This window comes from Semicossyphus pulcher, unplaced genomic scaffold, assembly GCF_022749685.1.
Source record: "Semicossyphus pulcher isolate SPU_LCO1_2020_fin unplaced genomic scaffold, fSemPul1.0.p SCAF_22, whole genome shotgun sequence".
NCBI lineage: Eukaryota > Metazoa > Chordata > Actinopteri > Labriformes > Labridae > Semicossyphus > Semicossyphus pulcher.
In genome coordinates, this window is record NW_027211696.1 from 15,846,055 (window position 1) to 15,854,598 (window position 8,544).

The window sequence follows — 8,544 nt, forward strand, 5'->3', positions numbered from 1 at the left end:
TTTGAAGGCTTAAAGTTACAGTGTGATAATAATAAGTTGTGTTGGGATGAAGGAGACATATTCTACTAAAGTAAAAGTAGCAATAAAACACTCAATAGGCTGCAGGGTTGGGCAGTGGTTAGCGCTGCGGCCTCACAGCTAAAAGGTTCCTGGCTCGAATCCCATTTCGGACATAAGGGGTCTTTCTGTGTGGAGGGCCAAAGTCCAAAGACATGCTCGTTAGCTTCATTGGTCATTTAGAGAGGTCTCCCCGTATCCACGGCAACGATCACATGCATACGGGGAAAGTGGGCAGTGCTTAATGTGGTGTATGTGGATAAAGGTGTCCCAGACCACCTCCGTATGTGGCCTGAGTGATCGGATCTGAATGCGTCTTCAATCCATCCTGGGAGTGTTCAGACTCGAGTTAAGGCTGTCCACTTGTGATCCGATCACGAAAGCCACATGTTCATACCAGGTCTGATCAGCCTGTAAAATTGCCTGTAGGTGTGATTGTGAGCGCCAATCTGCCTCTGCGTGTCAGCCCTGATTGACAGGTGATCAATCCAGAGTGTACCCCGCCTCTCACCCAATGACAGCTGGGAGAGGCTCCAGCCCCCTGGGAACCTGAACAGGATGGTCGGATGGAATACACGTCATGCATTTATAGTTTTACTTCAGTATTAGTTGCTAAAATGTATCAAAAATATTTTAATTAAGTATACAAAATAAAAGCCTTATTCGTTAGCCGACAGAATTTAGCTTTGGAAACAACCTTTAATATTGTTTGAAGTACTTTTAGTGTTTTATCAGGTTCTGTTCAGTTTGAACTTAAAATCCTGATCTCCAAAGTTACTTCTATAGTAAAGATAAATGTGATGAAGCAAAACATATTTCTGTGTAAAGTATAAAAGTCACTTAAAATAAAAACACTCACTAATTAGTCGAAGTACAGCAAAAACACTCCAGTATTTGACAGTTGAGCCCTTTTCACATTGCAGTTGTGCCACAGCACCGTAACGAAGCTCCACTGTTATGCTGCATTTGCCATTTTACATTGAACTAAGCAACGGCGACGCCGGCCTGAAGCTGCCAGTATTGGTTTTTACACGGCGTTCCGGCATTGAAGCAAAACATGTTGTTGCTCCTCTGTTACACCTGTTACTACCTCCGATGCCGGATCAAAGGCGGACCGACTTCACCCCAACATTCCGCCTCCGTGCGTTTCACATAGAAGACGAGGCATAACAGAGGCGTTATAATCCCATCTTGGACTGGCAATGTAAAAGGGGCTTTACTTTCCACCTATATCTCAGGCCCAGGAAGTAAAGTAAAGTAAAGATCATAACCTTATCACGACTGTGTGGGCATGATCTAAGTTTGACTGACGTCTCCCTGTTAGGGCCAGAAAAACGTCATCTTTATCCTTCATGTAAATGTACTTCATAGCTCACCTCCTAAAACCTCAATGTTAACGTTACATTTTGAGGTTACACACAAACAATTTGACTCTGAAAAGCCTGACACATTTCCCTCTCTGTCTGTCAGTGTGCTTTATTCCTTCAGCCCTGCACTTCTTTGATACTTAGTCACCGTGTTTCTGTGTGGGCACTCCAGCACTTGGGCCATTGTAGACGTCAACAATGGGCTCTTAATTGGGTGGTCATGTGCTTGTGAAGCTGCTCTGCCCCTGCCTGCCTGTTACGGTCTGAACCACATTATACTCTTAAAAGCTCAGTGGCTTGTAGATACCTGAAATGAATTCTCTTTTTAATAGCACTAATGTCTCTTTGGTAAAAGCAGCGGGGCAAGTTCACCGCTCGGTTCACTAATGTGGACTCTCTGTTAGAAGAGTTTGTCTGGTCTAAAGCAATGCAAGGTCAGACTGAGAGGAGATTAAAGCTCCAGATAAGATTTTTGGGACAGAGAGTTAAAGTGAAAGACTTATGCTTCTGGTGCTTTTGATTGCAGCTTCCATGGTGGTCTGTAAATTGACTGTGTGCAGGCTGTACAAGACCTGGTCTAATTGCAGCTGGCAAAATAGTCATGGACAGTCAGCATGAACTTCAATCTAACGTATTTCTATTGGAAGTATATGTCGTGCCTTCAACATAAAAGCCTTTGAGGAGTCCCTTGACGTAGTTTGAAGAGCAACAAAACCTAGCTCGGTTTGTGGTGGAGGTGACGGATGAGTCAAACAAACATGAGAGTTTTATCCAGGAGACTCGGGTTTGTGGGACCAAAAGTCAAAATGATGACGTAGGTCACATCACATACATAATATCTATTTCTGTCCCTCTTTCAGTGTCCTTCAAGTAACATTTAAAGGGGGGGTATCATGCTAATTTCATTTCACTCTGTAATACCTTTGTTTCACTCTTAGCTTAGCATAATTTACAGTTAAAAAAACTCTCATACAGCCTCTGCCTGAAACGACTCAGTCATCTCTGTCCCTTTAAGAAACCCGACCCCTACAAGCCCACTTCTTTCCGATTGGCCAGCTCTGACGTCACAAAGTGCAGCGTGTAGAAAAAACTGAGAGAAACCTGGCGGCCTGCAGACTGAGCTGAGCAGCCTGGGGATTACTCCAACATACTTTGACCTACAGATTTGAAACTTCACCCACGTTTAGTCTGAACATCCAACATTGTAACATATAAGTCATAAAATGTGCCCCTCTTTAATTCGAACTACGAACCTTTCTGAAAACATTACAGGGTGGTTTTTCTACCTGAACCATACCAATGTGTTTTGCACTTAAACTACTTGGTAAGGTTTACGAAAAGATGATGATTTGGACTCAAATGGTACATCAATGTTTCTTCTATGTGCTACATGAACAGAGGACTTCTGGGCCAAAGAGAGCTTTTCCTGCAGAAAGCCTTGAAAGCCACCGAGGCACGTAATTCGTGCCACCACCACCTACTGCGTCAGTGCTGACTGGCAAAAAAAAGGCTTTTGTGTTGCAAGCTTCCAATTAATCTAAAATTCATGACCGTGGACACAAATGTATAAAATATTAATCCAGGACTATTTTTCGCTCACTTCTGTACGACCTGGTCAATCGTCTGGTCTCAGTTTCGACGCACTCAATGATTCGATTGTAGGGCAAGGAGATAATCTTGGAGGATAGTGGAAGTGGAGTACTCTACACATTAAGAGGAACATTTGTTTGGCGGCAGGAGCTCTTCCCTGCGTGGTGGTACACAGCCCACACACTGGACAGCAGGAGATACATCTCACCGCCACGTTGGCCAATATTAAAGTTTGTTGAAGGCATGAAGCCACAGTAGATACAACTAAGCACAGCGGACACTTTAATCATGCCCGATGAAATGTTCTCTCAATAGGAGTAACAACAGAGGACAGGAGAAGCTCTTTGCCTGTGTTTGTTCCTCTTTCGAAGACGCCCAGCTCCCGTTAGATTAATTAATACACAGCGGTTCTTGGCATATTTTTAACTAGTGGAAAATAAAAGCCCAATTACAGTGACAGGTTTGATTATTCTAGGCACCCTAGTTAGTGAGAAGCGAGGACAGGATAATGTGTCTTCTCACTTCGTAAAGGTCTGTGATAAGGGCAGTGGTGAACGAGTGATGAATGGAAAAACAATCAGTGATTGAAGAACGGCAGCACGGGAAATGGGAGATGATGGAGCACCGCTGTGATTTGGAAGAATTCGACAAGAAAGGGCTGTTCAAACAGAGCTGACGCCGCGCAGGGGTTTGTTGATTTAACGCGGCTGCCCGTATGGATATTCCTCTTCAAGATTTATTCCCTGCCCATCGAGCTCAAAATGCAAATTGCCCGCTTGTCTTGTTTGCATGCAGATGTATGTAAAATGTCTTTATTGCAGGTGCATTGAAGTGGAAGTCGATCTGAGTTATATGCATAAATCACCGCGTGTCACTTGCTCTCTTTACGTCTCTCTCTCCATGCAGAAAAAAATACCTTAAAAGCAGTGATTTGGCTCAGTTATCCACAGGAAAAAAAACTGATGAACCTCCAAAAATGTGTCCTCGTTTGAAAAAAAAAAAGGCCCGGCTCTTTTACCGGTTGAGCTCTTTTTTTTCTCCCTCCCTGTTGCAGAATGTGTGAAAGAGTGGGAGCGAGAGACGGAGAGAAAGTGAGTAAAAGAGCTCCAGTTTAAATTTAGGTCCTAATAGAATTTGTGTCTTTCCTCTCAGGCGTGCTGCCATTACTTCCCCCTTTCATCACTTTTCCTCCCCTGTGCTCTCTGCAGGGCCGATGCTACAGATCGCTATTAAAGCTACATCTCACGTGTCAATTAGGTCCCGGTAATGCACTTTTTATTAAGTGTGCGGAAGACCTGGTCGAGATGGGTCCAGGACCTTGATCAGGGCTGCACTTACAGGGAACGCTCCATAAAAGTATGATTCACCGGCGCTGTGCGCGTTGAACTTGAGTCTGTGTTAATACATGAGATTATCACTCGGCAATCAGCGTTCAGCCTCAGACCTTGGGAGGATGAAAAGGAGAAAATGCTCGAGTTCTGTGCAGAAAAAAACAGGAAGGAAAAAAAGGGAACAGAGATGAAAAAATCTATTTATCTAGTCTAGACAAATAACAGTAAGTGTGTGACTGCAGATCTCCTCCAAATGGAACCAATAAATTGAACTTATTGAGTTTCATTTATCTGCCTCTCATGGCACAGCTGCCTTTAAAGACAACACCACTTGACAAATATAGATATCTTGGCATAAAGAGCCTAAAATCCACACTCCTACCAACGAAAAAAAAAGTGTGGTCTGATGAACGATTTTTTTACTTATTTATTTCCATCCAGACAAATTTGTTTGAAAAAGCCTTTGGCAGTCACTGTTAGACGAAAGATGTTGAACATAAATTTAGGTCTGGAGCGATACAGGCAGCAATCTACTGCAAAGCACTGAATCCAATGATTGCTCTACATCATGGTATACAAGCTGAAGGATGTAAGACTCTTTACAGCATCAGGTGCACGCATCAAAGCAAATACCTTTCCCTCATGGCACCGTCGGTAATGTTACCCGACACACTGCTAGAGCAATCCGAGAGTGATTTCATCAACGTCCGGGTGGAGTCAAACGCATTACACGACCTCTCCCATCACCACGTCCAAAAATCATTAAAGCTTTATGGGAAGTTCAGAATCACGGAGATGAATTAGATCGTTAACATCCAACCTCCATTACCTAACCCCCTTCATCAAAGGGTACACGAATCTTTCTGAACGGAGTATCTCCCTGAGTACTGCTGAGGACTTTTAAAAACACTGAAACAAATGTAGATATTTCTGCGCTGCCAAACCTGTCCTCCAAAACAGCACTTGTAGCTTTTCTAGCTAGTCATGGCAAATTAACATTTATATTTCTCTACATGATGAGATTAGTGTGTTTCATTATTTAAAGACCAGCTCCAGTTATGTTTCATGACATATATCAGACACTATTTATTTTTTTATTTTTTTTGCAAAATATGTTTAATTACCTTGTAAAAATCCTCCCAAGGCATCTCCTCCCTCTCCCTCATCTGCATAGGCCCCGCCCACTATGCACATTTAGAAACGCCCCCTCCATGGCATAAACAAAACACGTCTCTGCCATCGTTTAGTGGCAACTTGTTGAAACTTAGCTAGCTTGAAATGTAGTAATCAGTAGTAGAAACATTAACGTTAGTAGTCAGTACTGAGTTTGCTAAATTACGATGACGGTTACAGCTGGCTTGCGCATCGCTGAAGTGGTTGCCATAGGTTGCACATAATAATACACATAGCATCACCCCGTCCATTAACTGGATTGGCTCCTTAGGTTTGTGACGTCTCAAACCTGCCAATCTGAAAACGTGTTGTTCAGCCTGTCCTTGGTACACTGCAGTTTAAAAGCAGACAGGCCCAGCCATGGAGATGACTGCTGATGTTGTCCCTGATATGTCTTGTAGCACATGGAGAACACCACATGGAGATGTTTACAAGGTTAAACACTTTAGTTTTCATGAGGTATTTTCAGTTTTTGAAAAGCTTTTTAAAAAGACACTAATGTCCAAACTATTTAAAGACCCCCATCAGTGAAACTCAAGGCATTAGGTAAACAGTTTGCTTTTACATGAGCCGCACATGTTAGCATGCTAGCTTACAGTAGATGTCATAAGGAAAGTGCTTTATTTTATGGGGTTACTTAAGAAAAACTTTAATTAGGAATGGGACATCAACTGTGTAGTATTTACTCTTTGGATACTATTACAATATACAGAGTAAATGTCAGGTATAAATAGTTCAGGTTAAAGTTAGCATCTGTCCTGATTTGGAGAGTTGATACTGCAGCAATCCCAGCCCGTTAGCCAAGATAGCATTAGCTTAAAACATCATCCTTTTAGCCTTTTTCCTTTGGACAATAATAGTTTTGAAATGCAAAGAAGACATCCCATAATAATCTAAGCCCGTGTCACGTCAGTTTGTGAAATAGTCACCAAATGTAATCTCCAGGATTCGTTGGCATGGACACATAATTCCCTTTCTTCTGTGAAATTACCACAACGTCTTAACGCCACGTTAAGTGGTGCTGGCACATAATCCTTCGGGGCTTTCTGCCAGAAAGCTTTCTCTTTCACAAAACAGACCAAAACCAAAAGTAAATGGTGACAGTATTTCAACCCAAATATTATCTTTCCCTCAGCTTTACCAGGTTCTGTTTGGTGCCTGTACTGTTTCAGAAAGGTTACCACATGTTAGAATCCTGGACAGACGTAGTGTGGTTAGCATTGATTATGAACTATTGACTATTAACTGCCTGAGTTGTGTTTTCAACTGGGACACAAATCAATGTCTCCTGAGTCTGATGTAGGCTACACAGCTACGCCATTATCCTTCCTGCTCTTAATCTTAGAACTACGTCAACTATCTTATTTTATTATTAAATATTATTTAAGATTTTATGCCCACAGGAAACAAAAAAATGTTTTTGGGAAGCTAAACCAGGGGTTCCCAACCACCGGGCCGCCGACTGGTTGTTTAGCACCGGGCTGTGAAAACCCAGTAGGTGTCCAAACATACACAGAGTACACGGGAGAGGGCGGATGTTCGCACCTCGTCTCTCGTACGGGATCACCTGCGTGTCCTGTTGGCGTCGTTTGAGACATATTTCCCCTCTGCAAAGGACCCAAAGATCGGGAATGAGTGGATACCCAAACCTTCATCTCTGGGTCTGTGTACTCCAAAAGGTTGGGAACCACTCAGCTAAACAACCAAACAGGTTATATCAGAACAAAATAACTGAAATTTCCCATTATCTTAAGATACTGTTTGTAATACGGAGGCTAACTAGCTTAACTGTGCTGTCCATTTGCCTGGGTCTTAAAGCTTTAGCCTCCGTGTTTTAGTATGTAGCAATCACTGGCATATCTATTTTGGATTGAACCTTTCAAAGTGTACTAACCAAGCACAAAGTTTTCAGTCGTGGTGCTAATGATAATTAGCTGCAGGACCTGGCTAGCTATGAGAAAATAAAGCAGTATTACTTGTCATTTCAGCTGATAAAATTGGCAGTTGCTAGCTAGAAATGAAAGGCCTGCTTTTTTCCGACCTCTGTCTTCCTCTGTAAATCAGCCACATTTATACAAACATAAAAACCTTGAAAGTGAGTAATTCAGGGGGCTGCATGACATTTACATGGGCTGGTTGTTCCTATGGTTGTGTGGGCTGCTGTGTGTGCTGCTGATCCCACACAGTTGCTTTGGTAAACACAGGCAACACTAGGCCCCGGGGCGGAGGAGCCCACAGGCCAGCCCTCAGGCCCTGCCTTTGATTCACTGACTAAGCACTGTGATTTGACTAATGCAGACATTTACAGCTCCGGCAACAAATCATAAATTGACAAATATGTGCATCCCACTCGAACATCATCCGCCATAAATGCACCTTTTCCTGACATATTCGCTGTGCAACACACTGTACTGTAGATGCTCTTTTATTTAGTACTTCCAGTCTAATAAACAGATGGCATACGCTGCTGAGAAGCACATTGTCAAACATCTTAACAGCTGAGTGACTGTATGGGTTTAAAAGGTTTCAGTGCCTCTATATTTGTTTCTATTGCGTTAGCTGCTTCAACCCTCTATTTAAACCAAGGTTTGTGTATTTCTCTCTTCATCTCCTAATTATCCGTTCCATTTATTTCTTTATTCACGTCATCCAGACTCTGTGCCGAGATATTATCATCCGCACTCAGACTGTGCAGCCAGTTCTCCATGTTTCTCTGCCCCTGAATAGGCTGCAGAGCTGTTTTCGAGTGTGTTGTTGCTGGGGGGCTTATGTCAGCGAACGACTGCTGTGGCTCTGATTTATGCCTGTGTGTGTGTGTGAGTGTGTGTACGTGCGTGTGCTTGAGTGACATGGCGCTGCTCACAGCCCCCGGAGGGACCTCTCTGCCATCGAGATCCATGCATCATAATACATCAGCTCTACAAAATTGATGACCAGAGGTTATGTAGGTCAGGCCAGAATGATGCCGCAGACACACACGGAGGGACAGTGACGGACAATGGGAAGCAGGGAGAGGCAGAGCAGAC